This window comes from Hemitrygon akajei, chromosome 20, assembly GCF_048418815.1.
Source record: "Hemitrygon akajei chromosome 20, sHemAka1.3, whole genome shotgun sequence".
NCBI classification, from domain to species: Eukaryota; Metazoa; Chordata; class Chondrichthyes; order Myliobatiformes; family Dasyatidae; genus Hemitrygon; species Hemitrygon akajei.
The window spans coordinates 17,700,232-17,712,583 of record NC_133143.1 but is presented as its reverse complement, the minus strand read 5'-3'; the positions used below and the strand labels follow the sequence as shown (position 1 = coordinate 17,712,583).

General features: G+C 41.5%; 1 protein-coding gene across 11 annotated transcripts in view; it reads right to left on the bottom strand.

The window, feature by feature from the left end:
• atxn1a (ataxin 1a) overlaps positions 1 to 12,352 on the bottom strand; it is a 478,304-nt gene that overhangs the window by 353,532 nt on the left and 112,420 nt on the right. For 9 of the 11 annotated variants that reach the window (XM_073023948.1, XM_073023935.1, XM_073023940.1 and 6 more), the window contains one exon: positions 4,730 to 4,881. The exons of the other annotated variants lie outside the window; for them this stretch is intronic. The gene's annotated coding sequence lies outside the window, so the exon portion shown is untranslated. The remainder of the gene's footprint in view (positions 1 to 4,729; positions 4,882 to 12,352) is intronic. 11 annotated transcript variants of the gene reach the window in all.

The following is a 12,352-nucleotide window of genomic DNA, read 5'->3' as shown; positions in this document are numbered from 1 at the left end:
GCCTAGGCTTTTAGGGATGATTAGTGCACACACATGGGATATGTTAATGCATGGCAGAGATTCATAGAGCACAGTAACAGGCCCTTCAGCCCACTGTGTCGCTGCTGTTCATCAAATATCCAACCACAGAAATCTATTTACCAGCTTTTAATCCATAGTTGTAAATGCCTTAGCAATAGAAACATTTCTTTAGATATTTCCCATATTGTGAAGGGCCTTTACTTCCACCAGCCCCTCAGGCAGTGTCTACCAGAATCCAACCATCCTTTGTGTGAAAAAAATTCATCAGATCCCCTGTAAACCTCTTCCCCTTTATCCTAGGCCTATGTCTTCTAGTTTTTAATAATTCTGAGTGAAAAGTTTCCCATGATCTACTCTGTCTGTTTCCCAACCCACCCATCTTCTTCAAGCAAAACAAACCCAGCCTATTCAGTCTCCTCCACAATTGAAGCCTCCATCCCAGGCAACATCCTGGTGAATCTTCTCTGCATTCTCCAGTGCAAACAAGTCCTTCCTATAGTGTGACTACCAGAACTACACATGATATTCCAGCAGTGGCTTAACTAATGTTTTATAAAGCTGTACCACAACCTGCCTGTTCCTATACTCTATTCCCCAATACTGATGTTTTCACACATATCATTTGATATTCTGCCAACTTTAGCTGGCAGGCTCTGATTAAGGGACAGACAAGATAGAATGTCCGGAAGGTTAAATTTCATTGGCATCCTTCAAGATAAGTCTCTTCACTGTAATGGCATGGAGCATGAAGCATCTAGGATAAACCTCCAGACATTCTAGTGTTCTTCAAAATTCCAAAGACTAATCTATGAAGAATCAAATTTAACTAAAGTTTCCGTTAGCTTTTGGTTATCACAACAAATGGAGTGATCATTTTAGTCAAACAAGCTAGCCACAATCTTACTGAAATTTTATGGACAGTGGCATCAGTTTGGAAACCATCATGTCTTTGTGTTCATACTGATGACCCCAGATGCATCTTGAACAATTAAGAATTATTCAAATTTTCTGTAGAACATAATCCGGCCTGATGGAAGAAAACCAGAATAATGGTGGCCTGCATCCTTGGGTCACAGCAGTGATTGCCATGGAAATTGTGCTTTTGTGTCAAAGTGTTGATACTGTGATGAAAGTCTTGACTGGCCCTTTGTTATTTCATTGTTCTGTTGATAAAGCAGATGAAAGTCTTACCTTCATCGAGATCCCCATGGCAATTTGGAAGGATTCTGAATTATAATGATTCAGGTCCAAGAAAAATCTTAAAGCTACAACAGAATATGGTCTCAATGAACTGCAGCTTTGGTAGAGGTGCAGATTAATAACACAATTTAATCCTAATCAAATGTGTAGCTATGGGAACTGGTGTGGACCCAAGCTACAGGCATCTTTCTGTGGATAGATGGAACAGTTTTTGTTTCTGTCTTTCTTGGACCCACTTTCCCAACTCTTTTCCAGTACATCAATAACTTTATACCTGCCTTCATACATAAATTGAAATATTCATTGTTTTTGCTGTCAATTTCTGCATGTTCTCACTTTTATGGTCCATCTTTCAGTTTCATTCCCTTTCTGAACCTCTCTGTCTCCACCTCAAATGACAGGCCAACCAGACACACTAATTCCCTCTACTATCTTGATTACCTTCTGTAAGAACTTCAATCCATTCTCCCAGTTCTTCTATCTCCATCATATTTTGCTCCAGTAATGAGACCTCCCACAGTGATGTCTCTGACACGTTTCCTTTTCCTAAATTCCCTTCCATAAAGGGCAGAGCCCTTGATCACATCTCAACCCTTTCCCAATAAAAGGATTAACATTAATTGCTAGCATGACTTTCTTGTCATGCACCTAATGAAGGGATGGCTGGTCAGATGCACCTTACAGGATTGATCTAACTGCAGGGAGCAAGCCAGGAGCAGGAGTGGGTTAGAGGACCAGGTAACACATAGGAACAGGCATGTGTAAGACACTAAGCATTCAGGCAAGTCACACCACACTACAACCACTGGATGACAGCTCCAAGCTAGACACAAAAGTGGAGTGCTGATTAAGAGTATAAATCGATACACACAATTATTTTTTGTTTTTAGTTTATTGAGTAAGAAAGAATCACAATGCTCAATAAATGTAACTGCACTGTTCGCTGCTGAATAAAACCTTTGAATTTCTACCACTGGTCTCTGGCTCTGCAAGAGCAAGGGTACAATATTCCTGCCCATCACCTCCAATCCACCAGTTTCCTTACCTAGTGGACCATCCTTTACAGTTTCTGCCAACTCCACCAAAATCCAAACACCTCTCTGCATCTTAAACTATCTTGATGGTCCTTCTTTCCCAGTTGTTTTGAAGAGTCTTTGAATTGAAATATTAACTCATCTTAACTTTTCATGTTACCTGACCTGCTGTGTGTTTCCAGCATTCTGTTTTTATTTAAAATATCCCACATACGAGGGCAGCACAAGTACCAGTGACCAGAGTTCAATTGCCATCACTGCCTGTAAGGAGTTTGTACGTTCTCCCTGTGACTGGGGGGGATTTCTCTGGGTGCTGCAGTTATCTCCCACAGTCCAAAAATGTACTGGTTGGTAGGTTAATTGGTCATTGTAAATTGTTCCGTAACTAGGCTGGGCAGTATGGCTTAAAGGACCGGAAGCATCTATACCATGCTGTATCTCAATAAATAAATAAATATGCTGCTCTTTTCGGATATTTTCTTAGTAAACTGAACACCTGTCTTTCATTCAATGCATCATTATTAGATTCAGAATTAAATCTTCAGAGAATTTCAGAGATGCCATAATCCTGACCCTCTTCAAGAAAGAAAGTCCTGTAGACTATGGATATCAACTGTTCATCCAAGTACTGGTTATATGTGACAAAGGCTTCTGCATCCACCACTCTTTCAAGTAGTGAGCTTGGCACCCATGTTCTTACATGAAAACTTCTCTCAACTCTTCCCTAACCCTTTTAATAACTAATTTAAATCTACTCTTCTCCGACCTCCCAATAACTAGTTATTAATCTCTCTGCCAATGAAATAGACATCTCTGTATTAAGTCCCTTCTTTTCAATTGATGGAAATTTGAACCTCCTTTGTAACTAAATTATTTTTACTTCCCCAATGATCAAAACACCATTAGCAAAGTTTCACCAGTAGTAATTCAGATATTGACATGATAATCTACTTTAATAATATTGGCTAAGGGATAACTGATCTACAAAACTGAGAAGAATTCATGACTTTTCATTGTATGGCCCCATCAGATGTTTTAGAATTACAAAAAGGAAAGTTCTTGGTTTACTCGCTCTAAACACATAAATATATAGAGCAAATATCAAACTGTTGGAGGAACTCAATAGGTCAGGCAGCATCTGTAAATAATTAGATGTACCCATTTCCTTCTAGGGATGTTTAACTTAATGTTTTCCTTGTGAATATTGTGTATCTGGTGCTACGTGCCTGTGATGCTTCTGCAAGTAAGTTTTCATTATGCCTGTGAATGTGACAATAAGCTTGACTTTATCCTTAGACAATCCTCCAGCAGTTTGTTTATTTGCTCCAGATTCCCCCATCAAGTATCAGCAATAAATTCTGCTCCATTCATAAAATTTCACTGAAGCTGAATTTTGGAAACAGAGTACAAACTGTATTTGTGTGTTGAGAGGAAGAAACATTTCCATCTTGCTGTTCTCCCTCAGTTCTGTACTACAGACTTCAGCCAGATGATTGCTCATGTCTGGAGTAAGATTTGAACCAATACTGACTGGCTCTAAGTTCTATGTGATACAACAGAACCACAGCTATTATCAACTTCCAATTCACAATCGTAGAACAAAAAAATAGTCACTAACCCAGTTGATAGAGCACAAAAAAACTCAAAAGAACATTGCAGTGTTTTGGTAAAGTTACACACACTAAAGATGATAACAACTTTTTACACTGTATCTTCCATGATGGTACTGACCAATTTTAATGAAATATTATTCATGCCTCTTAAATGAGGAAGTATCACTTTATAGTCTTATGTATCAAGAGTTTCACAATCCACATCTCTTAGCTGGAATACAGAACCTCAGTTCTATTTAAACTAGACTCACCCTTTTGGATATCTTGTTCCAAGCTAATTACCACTTATTAAATTATATCATTGATCACCCCAATTACATAACAACAACATACAAAACATTAATCAATATTAACAGAAAAACACCTTGAGGTGTTTCACAGAAAAGTTATCAACAGTAAAATAAATAGAAACAGAAAGTGCAGAGATAAATATCAGGAAACAAGAGAGTTAATGTTTCAGATTGGTAATCTTTCTTCAGAACTATTTGAAAAGTTTTTTTATTCAGTTAACAGTTTTCACATCCCCATTATTTTTAATTTCTCCACTGTCAATAAACTTGGGAAATGTTGCTTGCTTCATTCTTCCAAATCTCTAATGATCATACATTAAATTTATCATTTTTAATCAACTCTTCGAATTAAGAGTTCAACTGTAATAGCTTGCATAAATATATATTGGGAAACACTCAATGAAAAGCAAACAATTTGAATGTTGCAATTTCTCATTTCTTTTGGCCAAACAACTTTTTTGCTCTTTTCTTGTAGTATTTCACATCTGGCTGAATACATAGCTTTGGATAAAGTAATTTAATTATCCTTTATAAAGGATAAAATAATTTAGACAAGAACCTTTAAACTTACCCATAAAACTAATCACTTAATGTCAAAAATTCTTGCGAGAAATTTCATGTCCTGGTTTCTTGCAACAGGATTTGATTTCTACATCAGTTCCAAAGTTGTCAATTTCTCTTTAAATTTGGTGGCTACGAGATTCCGATATCAGCAGATAAGTTCTATGATTGAAGGTAAAAGAAAGACACAAGTTTGTTACAGAAGAACGACAATGCCCTAACTCACCATCTTACAATCTATTACATGACATCCAGCTAAGAAATGGAATTCATCTGCATTAATGTCTGCATTCAAACATCACATCAGAGAGGTGTTCATTGTGAGTTACTGGTTTCGCTCTGTTCTGGCAGAACCAAAACCATTGGAATCAGATAGAAACTTTGAAAACAATGTGAGGCAAGAACAATGAAAGTCAAGGCTCAAATAAAAAGATGCTGACTGTGATTAGACTTGCTGCATTGATGAGAATGACTATTTTACCAATATTGACAGGTGCTATTCAGGAAGTATTTTCATTGTATCTTGAGTTTGTCAATTGTCTAGTATTATTGTTTTTTTCTGATCTCCATTGGTGGTGTAGGGAAATGGGACCTGATAGGGTTTAAATGTAGAAAGAAATACCTTATGATCATATTATGTCAAAATCCAAAAACACCTTTTGAGGATACAGCAAAAATTATTCAGGTGCTAGAGATGTTAAGATGGGTTAAATGCAATGGCCAATTGTGAAAGAATTCTGTTGCTCAGCTCTTGTGAGAAGATGCAGCAACCAGGAGGTTGCTCTTCACCGGACACCTGTTGTGTCCAATGGAGGGGCTTGTGCATCCTTCCACACTTCAGTAAAGTCAGTGCAGGTAGGTTTGTACTGTGCCTATGGCATTCCTCCAGTAACTTTATTGTCAATCTGAACATAACATGGTTATTCCTGTTTTCTGTCCTTTAACCAACTGTGAAACCATCCAAAGATATGCCCTATTTCCTTTGTGGGGGCATCTTATGTAACAGACTATAGTAGGGAACCTGTGTGAATTTCTGTTACAAATCCAAGTGCACTGCACCCATTACCCCTTTTCCCAGCTTCATCCATCACCTCCCAGCTTCTGGCACCATTCTTACTCTCCCCCTCCCTCATCTGCCTATCAACCTCACAGCACTTGCTCCACCATTTCCCACCAACTTTTTACATCAAAGTTCAAAGTAAATTTATTATCAAAGTACTTATATGTCACCATATACAACCATGAGATTAACTTTCTTGCAGACATACTCAATAAATCAATAGAACAATAACCATAACAGAATCAATGGAAGACCGCACCAATTTGGGCATTCAAAAGACAACAAACTGTGCAAATACAAACAGAAAGAAAGAATAATAATAAATTAATAAGCAATAAATATTGAGAACATGAGATGAAGAGTCCTTGAAAGTGTATCCATTAATTGTGGGAGTATTTCAATGATGGGGAAAGTTAAATTAAGTGAAGTTATCCCCTCAGGTCCAAGAGCCTCATGGTTGAGGGGTAGTATCTGTTCCTGAACCTGGTGGTGTGAAACCTGAGGCCCTTGTACCTTCCTCTTGATGGCAGCAGTGAGAAGAAAACATGTCCTCGGTGGTGGGGGGCCCTGATGATGGATGCTGCATTCCTGAGACAACGTTGCATGAGGATGTACTCAATGGTTGGGAGGGCTTTACCTCTGATGGGCTGGGATGTATCCGCTACTTGTTGTAGGATTTTCCCTTCCTCCACCAGTGATGCTACACTCACCCGCATCTTCTACATTTCCCGGACATCTGTGCTCACCTCATCTTCACGCTGCCTTAACAGGGTTAGAGTACCTTTTGTCTGTATCTACCATGCCATGAGCCTCCACATCCAACACATCATTCTCCACAACTCCTGCCATCTTCAGTGGGATTCTACCACTAAACACATCTTTACCTCCCTTCTGTGCTCCTCTTTCTCCAGGTATCACTCCCTCTGTGATATCCTTGTTCACTCGTCCCTCCCCACTAATCTCCCTCCTGGCACTTATCCCTGCAAGCAACAGAAATGCTACACCTGCCCATTCACCTCCATTCAGGGTCCCAAACTGCTTTCCTGTAAATTTTTTGGGTTGTCTATTGTTTCTGGTGCTCCCAAAGGAGCCTTCTATTCTTGGTAAGATCTTGCATAAACCGGGGGAGTGCTATATTGAGCACCCCTGCACCATCCACCAAAAGTGGACTTACCCGCTGGCTAACCATTTTAATTTCTATCCCCATTCCTGTTCTGACACGTCGTTCCATGTCCTCCTCTGTTGTCATGATGAGACCACTCAGGGTAGAGGAGCAACACCTCATATTCCGTCTTGGTAGCCTGCACCTGATGGCATGGACATTGATTTCTCCTGCTGGTAAAATAATTTCCCCTCCTCTTCCTTCTTCTTCTTTTATTCCCTGCTTTGACTTCTTACCTCTTCCCCTCACCTGCCTATCACCTCCCCTGGTGCTCCTTCTCCTTTCTCCCATCATCCACTCTCCTCTCCTATCAGATTTGTTCCTGTCCAGCCCTTTACCTGTCCTACCCACCTGGCTTCACTTATCACTTTATGGCTATCCTTCCCCTCCCCCACCAACCTTTTTATTCTGCCATCTCCCCACTTCCTTTCCTGTCCTGAAGAAGGGTCTTAGCTCAAAATATTGACCATTTCCATTTATTCATTTCCATTGATGCGGCCTGGCTTGCTGAGTTCCTCCAGCATTTTGAGTATGTTCCTCCAGTGCTTTGTGCATTGCTCCAGATTCTCTTGTGACCCCATTGGTTCCCCTTACTAGTTACACCTTCAGATGAATCAATTGGATTTGCTAAATATGATTTCTCCTACAAGACAACCATGTTGATCCTGCCTAAGTATACCACAATTTTTTAAATGCCTTGTTCACACTACCCCAATAATGAACTTTAACATATCCCCTGCACCAAATAGAAGATGAATTAACAAGTAAGTAAATCTGCAAGTTTGTCTCACAACACCAGACTTCACCACAGCTTGGCAACCACTGGAAGTAGGCATCATGGCGGGATGCACCATCTCCCCACTGGCCTTCACTATGGCAACGGAGCTCATTATCGGAGCCTCAAAATGGGTTGCAGGAGGAAAACAGCTACAGTTTTCAACGGTTCCATTGATACAAGCCTATATGGACAATGTAACAATACTGACAACAACTGTCCCCTGCACCAAGAGACTTCTGGAAAAGCTTCATCAAAACATCACACGAGCGAGGATGAAGATCAAGCCCAGCAACAGATGCATTTCCATTGTCAAAGGTCAAGTCACGGATCAAAGATTTCATATTGACAGAACACCTGTCCCAACTGTGTCAAAAATGCCAGTGAAGAGCTTGGGTCGATGGTATGATGCTAAGCTCAAAGACACCAAGCAGTTTAAACAACTCAAAAAGGATACCATCATGTACATTGCTCGGATCAACAAGACCTGGCTGCCAGGAAAATTCAAGCTGTGGTGCTTCCAGTTTGGCATACTTCCAAGACTCATGTGGCCTTTGACAGTGTATGAAATCCCCATCAACAAGGTGGAAAAGCACGAAAGAGTGATCAACACACATGTGAAACAGTGGCTTGGACTTCCACGATGCTTAAGTCCTGTTGGACTGTACGGGAACGGCAAATTAGAATTACCAATTGCAAGTCTTGTGGAAGAATACAAATACACCAAAGCAAAGTTGGTCATGACCCTCACTGAATCTGAAGATACTGTTAGTCAAACAGCACCCCCCCCCCCCCCCGTGTGGCAACGGGGAGGAAGTGGACCCCATCTGAAGCAGTTCAGAGTGCTAAGTCTGCTCTTAGCTTCAGGGATGTGGTTGGCCAAGCCCAACTTGGGAAAGCAGGGCTCAGGCTCGTCCCAAAGGCTCCTCAATGGCACAAGGCAACATCAGTGCAGAAGAGACGGCTTGTGGTGGAGGAGGTGAGAAGGTAAGAGGAGACAGAGCGACACGCCAGGGCTGTCTCAATGGCCAAGCAGGGCCAATGGACTAATTGGGAGAGCCTGGAAAAGAGGGAACTCAGCTGGCTTGACACCTAGGAGATGGAGGGATCTCGGCTAAGTTTTGTCATCAGAGCCACTTATGACTTCCTACCAACACCTCAAAACCTGAACCAATGGTGGGGAGAAGACCCCACTTGCTCTCTTTGTCAAGCACCTGGATCACTAAGGCACATTTTAACAGGATGCACCTCGAGCCTCTGCCAGGGGCAGTATACTTGGCGGCATAGCCAAGTACTCAGAAGCTGGCATCAACCTTGGAACAGAGGCAAATCACCACAAATGTTCACATCACATGATTTGTACCAGCAGGCCAACCTCCAGAGCACCATATAATATCAAAAGAGGCAAGCATTCTGCAGGTTGCTCAGGATTGGAAAATGGACGTGTACTTGGAAAAGAAGCTTGTGTTTTCCCCAGACATTGCGGCTACAACACTTCGGCCAGATGTAGTGCAGTGGTCCACAACAGCCAAGCTGGAATTGACAGTACCATGGGAAGATGGTGTTGAAGAAGCTTATGAAAGGAAAAAGACCAAGTACTCTGAACTGGCAACTGAAGCTGCCCAGAATGGCTGGAAGACCAAGATTTTCCCAGTAGAAGTGGGATTCGTGGTTACATCTACGACCAGTCTATTGAAGAAGATGGGGTGAGGGGTTATCCACTCCAACAAGCAATCAAGTCCTTGTCAAATGCAGCAGAAGAAAGCAGTAATTGGATTTGGATTAAAAGGAAAGACAACAACTGGGCTGCAAGATGAAGACAGGAGGGTATGGAACTGAGGGGGGTGTATCTGGGATGCCAGATAGCACCATTGAGCCCTTTAGAGACATTGTGGGCTTATCAATGAAATGCCAAAGTAGGAGGGTGCTCACCTGATGACCCCAATGAGGTACCTACCTTCCTTGTCACCGCTCCAAGCCCACTGCCAACATTGACAGTGCCGACTTATCATAAGGATTGAAACATCAAGACCATAAGAAGACAAAGGAGCAGGAGTTGGCCATTCAGCCCATTGAGTCTGCTCCACCATTTCATTATGAGCTGATCCAATCTCCCTTTTAGTCCCATTCCCCTACCTTCTCACCATAACCTTTGATGCCCTAACTACTCAGATACCTATCAATCTCTGCCTTAAATACACCCAATGACTTGGCTTCCACTGCCACCCGTGGCAACAAATTCCATAGATACACCACCCTCTGGCTAAAAACATTTTTTCGCATCTCTGTTTTGAATGGGCATCCTGCAATCCTCAAGTCATGTCCTCTCATACTAGACTCCCCCACCATGAGAAACAACTTTGCCACATCCACTTTGTCCAAGCCTTTCAACATTTAAAATGTTTCTATGAGGTCTCCCCTCATTCTTCTAAACTCCAAGGAGTCCAAGAGCAGTCAAATATTCCTCATATGTTAACCCTCTCATTCCTGGAATCATTCTAGTGAATCTTCTCTGAACCCTCTCCAATGTCAGCACATCCTTTCTTAAATAAGGAGCCCAAAACTGCACACAGTATTCCAAGTAAGGTCTTACCAGTGCCTTATAGAGCCTCAACATCACATCCCTGCTCCTATACTCTATTCCTGTAGAAATGAATGCCAACATTGCATTCGCCTTCTTCACCACCAACTCAACCTGGAGGTTAACCTTAAGGGTATCCTGCACGAGGACTCCCAAGTCCCATTGCATTTCAGAACTTTGAATTCTCTCCCCATTTAAATAATAATCTGCCCATTTATTTCTTCTACCAAAGTGCATGACAGTACGCTTTCCGACATTGTAATTCATTTGCCCACTTCTTTGCCCATTCCCCCAATCTATCCAAGTCTCTCTGCAGACTCTCTGTTTCCTCAGCACTACCAGCCCCTCCACCTATCTTTGTATCGTCAGCAAACGTAGCCACAAAGCCATCTATTCCATAATCCAAATCGTTGATATACAACTTAAAAAGAAGCGGCCCCAACACGGACCCCTGTGGAACACCACTGGTAACCGGCCGCCAAACAGAATAGGGTCCCTTTATTCCCACTCTCTGTTTCCTGCCAATCAACCAATGCTCTATCCACGTATGTAACTTCCCCGTAATTCCATGGGCTCTTACCTTGTTTAGCAGCCTCATGTGCGGCACCTTGTCAAAGGCCTTCTGAAAATCCAAATATACAACATCCACTGCATCTCCCTTGTCTAGCCTACTTGTAATTTCCTCAAAAAATTGCACTAGGCTTGTCAGGCAGGATTTTCCTTTAAGGAAACCATGCTGAGTTCTGCCTATCTTGTCATATGCCTCCAGGTACTCAGTAACCTCATCCTTGACAATCGACTCCAACAACTTCCCAACCACCGATGTCAAGCTAACAGGTCTATAATTTCCTTTTTGCTTCCTTGCCCCCTTCTTAAATAGCGAAGTGACATTTGCAATCTTCGAGTCCTCCAGAACCAGGCCAGAATCTATCGACTTTAGAAAGATCATTGCTAACACCTCCGCAATCTCCACTGCTACTTCCTTCAGAACACAAGGGTGCATTCCATCTGGTCCAGGAGATTTATTTACCCTTAGACTATTCAGCTTTCTGAGTACTTTCTCTGTTGTAATCGTGACTGCGCATATTTCTCTTCCCTGACACCTTTGAATGTCTGGTATATTGCTGATGTCTTCCTCAGTGAAGACTGATGCAAAATACTCGTTCAGTTCCTCCACCATCTCCTTATCTCCCAATACAATTTCTCCAGCATCATTTTCTATCGGTCCTATATCTACTCTCACCTGTCTTTTACTCATTTTATATACTTGAAAAAGCTTTTAGTATCCTCTTTGATATTATTTGCTAGCTTCCTTTCATAGTTCATCTTTTCCCTCTTAATGACCTTCTTAGTTTCCTTTTGTAAGCTTTTAAAAACTTTGCAATCCTCTGTCTTCCCACTAATTTTTGCTTCCTTATATGCCCTCTGCTTTGCTTTTACTTTGGCTTTGACTTCTCTTGTCAGCCATGGTTGCATCCTTTTTCCATTTGAAAATTTCTTCTTCTTTGGAATATATCTGTCTTGCACCTTCCTCACTTCTCGCATAAACCGCCGTCCTTCCCGCTAGTGTCCCTTTCCAGTCAACTTTGGCCAGTTCCTCTCTCATGCCACTGTAATTTCCTTTATTCCACTGAAATACCGACACATCGGATTTCGGCTTCTCTTTCTCAAATTTCACAGTGAACTCAATCATGTTATGATCACTGCCTCCTAAGGGTTCCTTCACTTCCATCTCTCTAATCACCTCTGGTTCATTACACAATACCCAATTCAGTACAGCCAATCCCCTAGTGGGCTTGACAACAAGCTGTTCTAAAAAGCTATCTCATAGACATTCTACAAATTCTCTCTTGAGATCCAGTGCCAACCTGATTTTCCCAATCCACTCGCATGTTAAAATCCCCCACAATTATCATAACACTGCCCTTCTGGCAAGCCTTTTGTATTTCCTGTTGTAATTTGTAGTCCACATCACTGCAGCTGTTTGGAGGCCTGTAGATAACTGCCATCAGGGTCCTTTTACCCCTGCGATTTCTTAGTTTAACCCATAAAGAT